Below are 13691 nucleotides of genomic sequence, written 5' to 3' on the forward strand. Positions count from 1 at the left end.
AGAGAGAGAGAGAGAGAGAGAGAGAGAGAGAGAGAGAGAGAGGGAAGTCGGTGCATTTCCGTAGTACAAAATGAGTAGCTTTCATTCCTTCAGATTTTTTTATCAATCTTACATATTAACCTTTGCTTAGAAATTCAGAGTCAGTTTGTTAATTTCTAATTTCTGATTGGTGGTTTGGGGGTAGTTGTGAAATGCATTAATGACTTAAAGTGTTTTTTTAAAAATAGATTTCAGTTCGGGTGTGGTGGTATGTACCTATCATCACTGTATTCTGTTTAGGAAGCTGAGCCCAGCAGTAGCATAGAGACTGGCTCCAAAAAACTAGTCAAAGTGTTCAAGTAGGTTTCCCTTGCTGTAGCTTTAGCACTTTAAGACATTGGATATTTTCATGACTTTTTTTTTTTTTTTTTTTTTTTTTTTTTTTTTTTTTTAGCAAGCTCTTCAGAGCCCTCTGTGAGGACTCCAGTTGGGAAGAAGACCACTGGGGACTTTTCTCTGGGGCAGAGAGCTAAACTGGGGTTCCGATTATAGAAAAGAAAGGAAAGTTAAGTGTCTGATGTTTTAAAGATTCCTTTTAGAGACAGACTTTGGGGAATCCAAAGTATTTTCCTATAAATCTTTGAAATAATTGGATTCCACATTCTTGGATCATTTGTGTATGCTGCCTGAGTCTCCACATTCTTGATTAATATTGAGTCTCAAAAGGTGGCCATTTATAGCTGGCTTTAATCCAAACTGCCCTGAGCAGTTTTTCATCAAATTCTATCTAACTGAAAGTAAGCAGGTTTTATAATTGTATACAAATTTTGTTGTTACAAGCCTTTACAGAATAGACTGCTTGGATTTTTTTTTTTTTTTAGAAATAATCTTTTAGGAACTGAAAATGCATAGTAAGAGGGATGTAACGATACTCCATTGCTTACACTATCCAATTCTGTAATCTTTCCTTGGTTTAATGGTATCAGCAATGGATGGGTCAGTAAAATCTGTACTGTGCTCTGCTCTGAGTTGTGACACTGGAATCCTCTATACTTTGAAAATCACCAGTGGTGTTGGTGATAGTGAAGGGAGATTCTTCTGTCAGGATGATGGGAGCAGCACTAGAGAGTTTGGGAATACTTGATTTCCTTACCCCACCCTCACCCCTACCTATTCCCCCACCCTCACCCCTACCTATTCCAAGTTGCCTGTGATGTTAAGTTGCTAGAGCTCTCAGTTTTGTGGGGTACCACAGTATGTAAACATTAAGACTAGATGCATGGGCATCTGTGCCTGTCTGCTTCGTGTTATTCCTGCTCAGATTCAGTGAAACCAAGGTTTTCTTTACTTTCACAAGGGTGATCTTGTGTTTGCAAGGAGGGTGTAAATACATGACAGCACCTAAGTACCCTTCACGTTTGAGCAGAGCAGTTGATAAGCTAGTCACATTTCCTGATTATAACACTTTTGCTGTAGGAAGTCTTACAGTCAGTGGTTACCTGCCCCCTGGGGTGTGACCTCTTATGCTATATATGCTTATGTAGAACAGGGGTTCAGCCTCTTTTTCCAGCCTCTCTGTTCCAGTTGCAGATTTTGGTTTCTGATCTCCGTTCAAGCAGAGGACTCTGATTTGTGAGTCTACTCCTAAATAAATAACCATCTATTTCTCAATTCTGAGTTAGTGTGGGATTTCTTTTAAGCATCCTTCACACTTCTTACTGTAATGAGGCTCCTTTATCACAGGGATATAGTCCTACTTTATTTTTGCAAATACCTGGCTGTGGATATGTCACCAAAGTAACAGAAAGGGCACAGAGAGAACAGGCAAACTCCTCCACTGATGGATGGAGCTGCTTGCATCCCCTCCAGTGGCTTTGCTTCCCTTGCCAGCATCCAAAGCTAGACTGTGTTGGGTGCATGTGCCTAGATTTTTTTCAGCATACCACACCAGGGACCAAGGATGCCGTTTGTTAACCTCTTTCCTCCCCCTGCTTACCCAGTTGTTCAACACAGAACCATTCCTCTTGCCAGCCATCAGCTTTCTGGGTTTAGATTTGTTGCTCTCCTGCATCCTCTGCAGACCTCATCATACACAAAATCTCTTAAGTGTCGTACTGCCAAAACTCATGTCCAGTGTCTAATGGTTTCACAGAAAGAGACCACATTTTATCTTGGTTTCTTATGGACATGGGCTATAGGGGCCAGGAGAGCCAGGAGGGCCAGGAGTACCACCCATGCAGGGCATTGGAGAGTACGTCCCTGTGATGCATAGTACTATACAGACTAGCCACCTAAGTCCCAGCTATAGCTTTGGTTTGGAGATGGTGTAACTGGTTGCCTGCCATGTCTTCCACAGTGGGACTGTGTTAGCTCCATGTCATGACAAAGCCCTGAAGCTGATTTGTTCTGTGGTGTCAGAGATTGCAGTCTGTGGTGAGCTGCTCCATGGCTTTGGGCCTGTGACAAGGCAAAAGGTCGTCGTTGGAGCACATTGTAGAGCATAGCTGCTTGCCTTACAGCCAGGCACTCGGTCCCCTTTGAGGTACTTGAAGTTGACTTATTTCAACTAGATTTCCCTCCCAAAGACTATACTACCTCTAATGGGACTCTGGTCACCAAGGCTACAGGCTGTGGACATTTTAGATGGAAACATAACAGATCCCTCAGTCCATCCACTCTAGGGGATCGCAAGCCCATAATTTGCCCACTTGAGTGCCCTGAACCCTACTTGCTGTGGGTGGCATTGTGTCCTCCAGGATGAACATCTTGGCCTCTTCCCATTCTTTTTTCCCCACCCAAAGTAGCTCTTCTCTTAAATGACCCCATAAAGCCCTGACAGCTACTCACCTCCTACTACCTTCTGTCCTGTCCATTTCTTGTCTACCTTACTAGATGAAGCAGGCCTAGGACATGGTATTGCATCTTTAGTATTCCCATGCCTGGCATAGAATGATGCCTACTAGATATCTGACAAATAAGCAACAACTTTGGCCACAGGCAAGGGACAGCCATGTCAACTTATCTTCTGCTAGTAAAAAAACAGTGAGTTTCTATAGCCAGGTATTCAGTGAGATCCAGAGTGTATTTTCATTTCTAGATGAATTGCAGCCCCAAAAGGAACGGCCAGATTCAGACAGGCAAGCTCCTCATACTTAAGTACCACTAGATGCTAGCAACACAGTCACAGGTATGTGACAAGCTAGGTGCTTCTCAGGGTGCAACTCAAATGAGAGCGTCAGTATCCTTAAGAAGAGATGTAACAGCTGACACCAGTGTTTGGAAGACACCAGAGCAGGGCTTGCTTTCTCACTTTATTCCCGTTTCCAATCTTGGGCAGTCTAGTCATAGCTGGTCTTCTTCCATGTGAATATTTCTTAACCTATGATTCTTCTAGCGCGGTCATTTGACAGTTATGAGCTGCTCCTTTGGTAAAGTGTCCCTTGATTGGATTGGCCCCTGCCATGTGTATGTTTGGAGCCAGAATAACACAGAAACTGTATTCTCTTCACATCCCGCCAGGGGTCACAAACATACACAACTGTAGTGTAGTTGTCCTGTTTCTAGTGTGTTCCTTTCATTCTTATGCCTGATGCAAATGCTACCCATCTTCTCTGTACTTTTCCCCCTTTGCTGCCAGAACATAATTTATGGGAGATGTTTCAAGACTCTAAAATCCTATTCCTTTCCTCAACCTTACCCTGTAGTTTTGGCTAATACCCATTGCCTAAGTTATTAATTTTTTTTTGTAGTCACTGCCAAGTAGGGATTGCCTCATCTCACCTTTGCTTCATTTATTTATGGATTTTCTTTCCTGAAAAATAAAAAAAAAACAGCCCCACACTCTCCCATCCTCTTATTTTGACCTACCCATCTAATCGTGTGTGCTGTGGAGTTTCTGATCCCATTCTGTCCAACTGGCTATAGCCTGTTGCCTTCAGTCTTTATTTAATGCTTAAATTAATCTAAATATCCCTTCATGTGTTTTGCTTCAGGGCATACGATGTTATATAACCTTATTGCATTCTTTTCCTCCCACATGTCTGAAACCAGCCATTTCCTTAGTAAGTTCAGTTACTTTGGTAAGGGTCAGAAAGCAGAAGCATGGATACTCATTTGCACGCAAACGTGGATACCCTAAATTCTTCAGCAACCAGACTTAAAGGAGGACAAATACATACATATGACTGAGAAGATTGCTCAGTAAATATAAGAACATGAGTTTTATTCTTAGGACTTGTTAAAATAAATAAATAAAGAGCCCAGCGGTGGTGGCGCACGCCTTTAATCCCAGCACTCGGGAGGCAGAGGCAGGCAGATCTCTGTGAGTTTGAGGCCAGCCTGATGTACAAGAGCTAGTTCCAGGACAGGCTCCAAAGCTACAGAGAATCTCGTCTAAAAATAAATAAATAAATAAATAAATAAATAAATAAATAAATAAAAATAAAAAAATAAAAAAATAAAGCTTCGTATTGCCAGGCAGGGTGGTACTCACCTTTAATTCCGGCACTTGGAGGTCAGAGACAGGAAAATAGATCTCTGTGAGTTTGCAGCCGTTCTGGATACATAGTGAAGCCCTGTGTCAAAGATAATAAATAAGCAACTTAGAATTAACACCTGGGGCTGTCCCGCACACATGCACACGTGGGGCTGTCCCCGACACACGCAGACACACATGAGGAGGAGGATGGGGCTGAGACATGGCTCAGGGTTTAAGAGTGCATACTGACTGCTATTTCACAGAACCTAAGTTTAGTTCCCAGCACCCACACTGAGCTGCTCAAAACTGCCTGTCCTTTCATCTGCAGGGTGATGCCCTTTTCTGGCCTCCAAGGGCACCTGTACTCAGTGCATAAACTCACACATATACTCACACAGGCACATATATTTACTTAGAATAAATATCTATAAACAAAGAAGAGGAATAGGAGAGCTAATTAGGGTGAAGGGAAAATAATGCTTGGTTATGTGTGTGGTCACAGTTTTATAGAACCTGCTTGCCAAGATAAGATACTTCTAGCTTGGAAGTGACTCATGCGTATAGGGGCTTGACGCTTTTTATCTTCATAGGAAACCTGGGTGACCTTGCTTTTCACTTCCAGTGGCCCTCTAAGCCACAGCCTAGAACTTGAAATTGATAACTTGACAATGGATGTCACCTTACCTTTAGGCAGCTTTTACTTACCTTTAAAAAAAAATGTGTGTATATTGTGTGTGTGTGTGTGTGTGTGTGTGTGTGTGTGTGTGTGTGTGTGTGTGGAGAGAGAGAGAGAGAGATGCACACATACCACAGAACACAAGTGGACACGAGAGTGCAACTTTTGTTGTGCCCAGCTTCTCAGGTGCAAAGCTACACCCTAGAGGGGAGGATAGAATGGTTCCTCTGGGAAGAAAGTCCCTGTGGCTTCTCTCTACCTTTGGAAACAGAGGTGGTCTATAGTTAAAACAGCAAGCACACTGACCTGCCTGATGTAATGGGAACATCAGGGAGTCAGGATAGGCATCTTTTGTCTGCCTGATGTAATGGGAACATCAGGGAGTCAGGATAGGCATCTTTTGTCTGTGCCCCTGAGAAAGGACATTTGGCACGTAAGGAGACAGAGGTTTTATTCTGTGAGACTCCATGATCATTGAGATGGGTCTACAAGTTAATTCTGTAGAGTTCATCAAAGGGACTCAGTGCTTGCCTAGCATGAGGAAACCCTTGTTTTGCTCCTTAACATCACAATCTTAGCATAGTGGCACTCAGGGAGGTGGAGGCAAGAAGATCAAAATAAAGTTCAAGGTCTCCCTCTGCTATATACATAGTTAAGGTCAACATAGACTACATGAAATATGCCTTTAAAAAAAAAGATGATGACTTGGTAAAGGCCACCAATCCTGACACCCGGAGTTCAGTTGATCTCCAAGAGTATGGAGACAACTTGTGCTCTGACTTCCACGTGTGTGCCTATTCTTACACACACACACACACACACACACACACACATACACACACACAGTATCTTTTCAAAAAAGAAAAAAAGCTGTCCAGATCAAAGATTACAGGAAGATTATTGAGCTGTGTGTAAAGTCAGGTGCTATTTTTGTCTGTTTTCTTTGTAAGGTCCAAAAACATGTAGTGTAAAACACCCTGCTAGCTCTTTCATTGAGCACAAAAGCACTTGCCTTAGGGCTGTTGTGTCTCAGCAGAACTGGGCTCTTTTCCACAACCCCATCACTACCACCCTGTGCATTGCTATAGAACTGTCTAGTGGGGGATGGTCCTTGTTGTGTGAGAATTTAGGCCTGGTGGTGCTTACCACCAAGGGGAAGTTTGTGGTGCAAGGAACTCTTTCCCACATACTTAGATTGGCCAGAGTGATGGGACAAAGAGGTAATAGAATTCCACTCAGTCTCACAATGCACATAATTTAGAAACTCTAGTCTTGGAGGTCAGCATTTTTCCAGGACACACCTAACAGAAAGGGCGGACGTTCTGTGCTCCTATAAGTGTCAGGCTGGTCCTGTTCCAAGGGGAGGATGAGGCAAGCAGGATTGAAGGAGGAGATTGCACAGGCAGCCAGGAGAGCTAGATTTACAGATATAGGAATAGAAAGTTGTTCTGTTGATGACAATCTCCTGACAGATGTCAGAATGAGAGCCTAGGCTATGAGGACAGAAGTTTTTTGGTTTTGGTTTTGTTTTTTTGTGACTTTTTTGTTTGTTTATTTTTGTTTTTTTAAGAGAGTTTCTCTGTGTAACAGACCTAGCTGACCTGAAACTAGCTCTGTAGACCAGGCTGGCCTTGAACTCACAGAAGTCTGCCTGCTTCTGCCTCCCACGTACTGGAATTAAAGCGTGTGTCACCACTGCCCAGTGAGGACAAAAGTTTTTATATCTATTTATTGTGTGTATGAGTCTGGTCATGTATATACCACAGTACAAATGGAGAGGTCAGAAAACAACATTTCAGTATTTGATTCTCTCCTTCCTCCTTGTTTGAAGATAAGGTCTTTAGTTTCTGCCGCTGTGTTGCATCTGGTAGACTATCTGGCCCTAGAGCGTCCAGCAAACTCTCCCGTCTCCACTTCTCATCTTGCTGTAGGGGTTCAATCCCCAGCATAGCATGATCAAGCCTGGCGGCTCAGCCTTAGATACACTGTGAATTCAAGGCCAGTCTGGACTACCTAAGACCTGGTCAGAAAGAATGAAAGGAAGAGAGGCAGGGAGAAAGAAGGAGTGCACATTAGATGGACAAGTAACATCATGGGGGCTCAGCAGATGGATGTGAGGAGAAACAAATAGCACTTTAAAAAGAAAAATTGAAAAATCCAGAAATGAGTTGATGGACACACTTGTATAGAATGAAAAAGAGTAAATAAACAAGCAGGCACATTAGGAAAAAAAATAAATTCTGATGATGATGTTGGTAAAATATTTTATCCTGAAAGAAATTTCATAAGATGACTATTTTCTCACCTTTCAATATGCTCCAGCTACTTTGATGTTCTAAAAGAAAGCAAACTTTTTAAAATATGGAGGTGGGTGGTGGTGGCACATGCCTTTGATCTCAGCACTCAGGAGGCAGAGGCAGGCAGATCTCTGTGAGTTCGAGGCCAGCCTGGTCTACAGAGCGAGATCCAGGACAGGTTCCAAAGCTACACAAAGAAACCCTGTCTCAAAAACAAAAGTAAAAATGAAAACATGGAGAATTGCTCCTGTCAGAGTCACTGAGTGGTTTTATAATTGCACACGCTTCTTTCTACCTCAGGGATGTGGCTCTGTGACCCACCATAGTGCTTTCCCACAAGAGTGAGAGATATTCCCTGCTAACCTATGTTGGGAAACTGCCCCAGGACCCCAAAGAGGCAACACGGGTAATAAAAGGACCTATGGCTGATTGCCCTGGAGCTACGTGTGTTGTGGGCAAAGGGACTGCTTTCTGTAGGGACTATCTCGTTTTAAAATGGTTTTTATAAGATATACATATTCTCTCCCCTTCTGTAGTAAGGAGGCTGCTTATTCGTTCCATCCACCCAGAACCAAAATAACCACACAGAAACTATATTATTTAAAACACTGCTTGGCCCATTAGCTCTAGCCTCTTATTGGCTAACTCGTATATATTAATTTAACCCATTTCTATTCATCTATGTATCACCACAAGGCTGTGGCTTACTGGGAAAAGTTCCTGCATTCCAGCCTCTATGGGGGATGGGAAGGAGCTCCATGGCTTCTCTCTGACTCTGCCCTTCTTTCTCCCAGCATTCAGCTTAGTTTTCCCTGCCATAGGCTCAAAGCAGTTCTTTATTCATTAACCCCCATCTACTCTCTCCTGTGACCCCCATGCTCCCAATTTACTCAGGAGATCTTGTCCTTTTCATCTTCCTTTGTAGATCCATGTATGTCTCTCTTAGAGTCCTCTTTGATATCTAGTTTTTCTGGGGTTGTGGCCTGTAGTAGTTATTAGTGTCAGAACCTAGACCCTGATGGCCCTGGCAAGCCATACTCAGCAATCTGTCCTCAATAGGCTGCTTATGTGACAAATAGCAATGGAAAGCAGAGAGAGGAGATGCAGTCAATGTAGTCACTGGTCACAAGTGCCATTTGGGGGGTTGTACATGAGTTTTAGGTTTCAAAAGAGGAGAAGAAGCATACATAGCTAAGTAGTCCTGGTCAAGGTGTGGTCCTATCCATCACTAAACTATAATTGTCCCAACTCTTATCATTTCTGCAAGGTGGACTGTGTACCTCTTTGAATATCTTTATTTCTATAAGGATGATTACACTTAGAAGATGCAGAAAGAATCAAAGAATCTCACAGACACAGAAGTGAGCATTTGTCAGTTGCCTTCCATCTCCTGGCACCCATTAACCTAGGTCTGCTCCCAGAGATAATGTACCTCACTTCAAGACCCGTGAATGCTACACAGCATGGCAACAGCTTCCCTCAGAGTCAGTAAAGAGACCTGGATAGGAATCAGCCCATGGTGTAGCTGAGGCAGAATGATGCCAGGGCCCATTTGAGCACAGACTTTGCCAGAGTGAGGTTGAGTCACAAGGTAGGTCAGGAGGACACCAGCATGTGGCCTCAGTCATGTAACCCCAGGCACATTGCAACTCTTTCCAGGTGTGGCCCAGAACATGGACTGCACACCTGGTATTTGATAGGCTATGGCCTCTAGAATACTGAATGAAGAATGAACAGGAGCAAGTGACCTTTCTTTTCTTCATGCGTTCGATGGCCTTCTTGGTATATCCAAGGAAGGAACCACAGCTGAGTACTCAGAATCAGGCATACTTGTGGGCAGGATAAAACTATGTGCGCCAAGCATAGGACTATCCGTGGGGAGCCAGCCTTCAGAGTGCAGGTCTGGGGCTGGTCTCCCTCACTAATTCTTCCACATCTTTGACACATCCTCTACTATCAGTACCCATCAAGATGATGAAGACTATGAAGTCACCCTGATTCCTATCACATTCGTAGATATAATCAAGGATGGAAGAATGGTAAAAACCTTCAAAGAGAACACAGACAATTAAAGAATGGTGGAGAGACAGGAAAGAGAAGACTTTGGAACATACATTGGTGGGAAGTGGGAAGTTAGCAGGGACTCCAGAATCCTTGCCTGACCCTGAGTCAGGTAATAATACTCTCTCCAAAGTGAGTGAGAAACAGTATTGGGGTACAGCAAGTGAAAACTGGCCTGAAAGCATGTAGGACAGGGATGCTATAGGTGTTTGGTAAAAAACTCAGACTCTAAAAACAGAAGGAAACAAACTTTGACTCTATAACAAAAGATGGAAATAAGAACATGAGAAGTGAAGACAAAAGTTAAAAATTGACTCCACACACATTTTGTTTTGCAAAGACATCTTATTTTGCAGAACACTGCTATGATGTCTTCTGACCCCCTTACCAGAACCCATAGTCTCCTTACTCTTTCAGGTAACAAGCAGAGACTCAGTACCCAATGTCCAACCTTTACCAGGGGCATGGGACACCTGAGGACCCAAGGCAAGTGAGAAAGCACCAGAAAGCCCTGATGCTGTCTTTATCGGCACATATCCAGCCTGGTACTTAATGGCATCTCAATTGTCAACTTGATGGGATTTAGAATACTCATGGCAACAAACTTCTAGGCATGCCTGTGATAGAGTTTCTAGATAAGTTAATTAATACAGTGCCATCTGGTGGGCTGAGCACCAGCACTTAGCATTGTCTGCTCCATGAGCATGGGTAGAATGATCCTCCCCCTGGTGTTCCTGCTGCCTTGGCTTCCACAGTCTGATGAACTCTACACTCCGGAACCCTTTCTTCCTTAAGCTGCTTTTGTCAAATATTTTGTCACAGTAACAATAAAGAACTAATAGACTCAGTTTTTTTGGAGACAGGCTCTTAGACTGTATTCCAAGCTTCTCTTACACTCACTGTGATCCTCCTTCCTCAGCCTCTCATATGTTGGCATTATGGGCACAAGCCACCACACCTAGCTCTGGATTTTTTTTTCTGTTCATACAAATCCTCATGCTTTAATTCACAGGTTTCCTCTTTCATCTGCATTCCTTAGTGTGATTCTCTTTATATAAGGATATATACGAAACAGAGTACAGACCAGAACAATTAGCATCAAAGCCAGTCAAGGGCAGACCTTGTTAGGGGATACCTGCTGAGATCAGAGGCATCTGGGAAACAGCCAAGTACAGTGACATCTTATTTGAACTGATATGGAAGGCATCTTCAACTCAGATACCATGGCTTCAATAAGACCATGTCCCCTCAAATTCTCATGCTGCAAACAATCCTTAATGCAACCATATTGGCAATGGGCCTTAGCGGGGGGCTGAAGCAAAGAGGATTTATGCTGAGGCTCAGAGAGTGACTAGCTGTCCTGAGAGAGGTGAGTCATGGATGGAGCTGGCTCATATGTGCTGAGGTAGGTCATGCCATAGGCTCAGTCCTCTTGCTGGTTCTTACTCTCTATTGCCTCACATGGTAAAGTATGAGGCCTTCACAGATACTGGAGTTATGTTCTTGGATTCTCAGCATTCGGTACCCTAAGCGCCAAATGTCTCTACTCACTTACCCCAGATAAAGACAAAGCAGACTATTCAAAGCTAAAGGTAGAGCTTGAGGAGAGGGTGCAACTGGTAAAGTGTTTGCTAAGGACCTGAATTTGATTCCAAAATCCATATAAAAGCCAGGCAGAGTAGCCAGTGCTTGTAATCCCAGCCCTGTGGATGGGGAGACTGATGGATCTCTAGTACTCACTGACCAGCCAGTCTTGCCTACTTTGTGAACTCAAGACCCTTGATAGCTCCTGTCTCAAAACAAAGTAGAGGGTGAATGAGAAACAATGCCTGAAGTTCACACACACACACACACACACACACACACACACACACACGTGGGGGGAGATCTGAGAAATTCTTCCTGTGTCAGTGGGTACAGCTATTTTGTATTTTGTCTTGTTTCTCCTCATAATCCAACTTAAAAGTTTCAGCCCAGAAGAAAGTCTCTGGAAGCATCTCTGTGACCCTCTGCCCCTCAGAGTCTCATGACAGTCCTGTAGAAGTCACTGTAGGCCACATTTTATGTAGCATTTCCTACCAGTGTTTCAAGGGGCCGGTTGAAGGCACTTCGTCTCTAGGACTCTTGGTCTGCAAGGGAGCCGTCCACACACATGTGCCCCCAGCATGAGGCACGTAAGACTCAAGGCCTCCGCAGGAGCCCTGTGCTCAGCAGATGCCTGAAAACTGGCACTGCCACAGCCACGACCATGCTCCTGCCACAGCCACGACCATGCTCCTGCCACAGCCACGACCATGCTCCTGCCACAGCCACGACCATGCTCCTGCCACAGCCACGACCATGCTCCTGCCACAGCCACGACCATGCTCCTGCCACAGCCACGACCATGCTCCTGCCACAGCCATGACCATGCTCCTGCAGTGAATGCCAGTGAGCTGGGGGACCAAGGGCATGTCTTCCTAGGCTCTTGCTCCTTCCCATGGTGCCTTGGACTCAAGAAGGCAGGAGAATTCCAGCAGAGGATTCCCGTAACACCAGTGCCAGGGTTTGGCACTCCTAGGCCAAGGCTTTTCTGAGTTTTTTGTTCTCCTGACAGCTGTCGGGGTCCGATGCCCCAACATAAAACTACTTTTCCCTAACTGGACTGGTGCAGAGGAGCGGGAAATAATGAGACACAGTTCACACAGCAATATCGGAAGGGAGTTTCAGGCTTCATCCTTTCCTGAAGATCACCCGTGTTTATTATTCAAACACCTTTTCTCCCCACCCTGTAAACCAAGGTGGAAACTCATTAATATTCTCTTTCCGGGGATGCGGGAGTCAGGAGTAGTACTGTCACCCCTGCAACTCAGTCACCAGCTCGGAAACCACACCTCCCCAGGCGATCTACATAATAACAAAAGAGAAGGAGCAATATATCCTGATGTTTGTTAGGTAACCACAGCTCATCTGGCAGGATGGTTCTGCCTTGGAATCCAAGCATGGCCAGAGAACTTGGCTGTAAACATCTCTTATGAAATATGGGCCTGCAGACAGCCACCTATGGAACCTGTCCAGGTTCTCTCTCTTTCCACCCAGAATGGAACAGAAGGCAGCTTCCCTGAGTTTCTCTCAATAGGAAGAGGGACTGTGACTCTGCTCACACCTGCCTCTGAGGACATGTCCTACAGAGCGTCGTGGTTGACATCAGTGTGGATGACTAGGGAAGGGCAGGGGCCACTCCTCCTTGGCAGCAGTTGAGGGGTGACTGATTCCCAAAAGCATAGCAGGTAAAACCAAGGTCTTAGAACATTGTTTGTGCTGTTATTTATTACTTTGACATAAGCTAGAGTCACATGGGAAGAGGGAACCTCAACTGAAAAGATGCCGCCACCAGACTGGCCTGTGGGCAAGCCTATGGGCCATTTTCTTGACTAACAATTGATATGGGATGTCCCAGCTCACTGTGGGTGGTTACACCCCTGGGCAGGTAGTCCTGGGTGCTTTAAGACTGAGCAAGCCACGAAGAGCACGCCAATAGTATGCTCTCCTCCATGACCTCTGCATTAGCTCTTGCCTCCACATTCCTATCCTTCTTCTAGTATTGCCCTGACTTCCTTTGATAAATGGACTGCGGTGTGGAACTGTAAGTAAAAGAAGCCCTGTCCTCCCCATGTTGCTTTTCTTTGTGGTGTTTTTATCACAGAGATGTAAACCCTAAGACGCTGTCCTCAGAACAGTGGCTTTGTCATTGCAGCTGCTCTTTTAAAGGTGAATTTGCAGCTAGTGAAGAGGAAGGACTGTTTGTGAGAAGGCAGAGAACCTCACCTGTCTGTTGAGAACCATAGGATCCTTGCTTCAGCCAGATCTCTGGACTTCGTGTTCCTTACTTATGAATGAAAGATAGTAACATTTTTTAATATGTTCTTTTCCATACCACATTGTGTTCCTAAGAGCTAAATGCAAAGTCTGCAGCATCTGATTCCTTTAGTGTTTCTAATTCCCTTTATAGCATCTTTGGTCAGTTTACTTATGGGCTAGTACAAAATCAATAATGTTGGCCAAAGACCTCAGTGCCAGTCTTTGCTGTGCCTGATGGCTTTCCCTGGGATTCTATATCTGAACCTGGTTCTATGGCATAGTTTAGCTAAGGAGTCTCTGGGGGTACCCACAAAATTGACTTCCAGAGAGGCTTCTGACAGGGATGCCAAGGACTCTCAGT

This window comes from Microtus oregoni, unplaced genomic scaffold (genome assembly GCF_018167655.1).
Source record: "Microtus oregoni isolate MIOR12 unplaced genomic scaffold, Mior012 000023F_ref0000262, whole genome shotgun sequence".
In the NCBI taxonomy this organism is placed as follows: Eukaryota; Metazoa; Chordata; class Mammalia; order Rodentia; family Cricetidae; genus Microtus; species Microtus oregoni.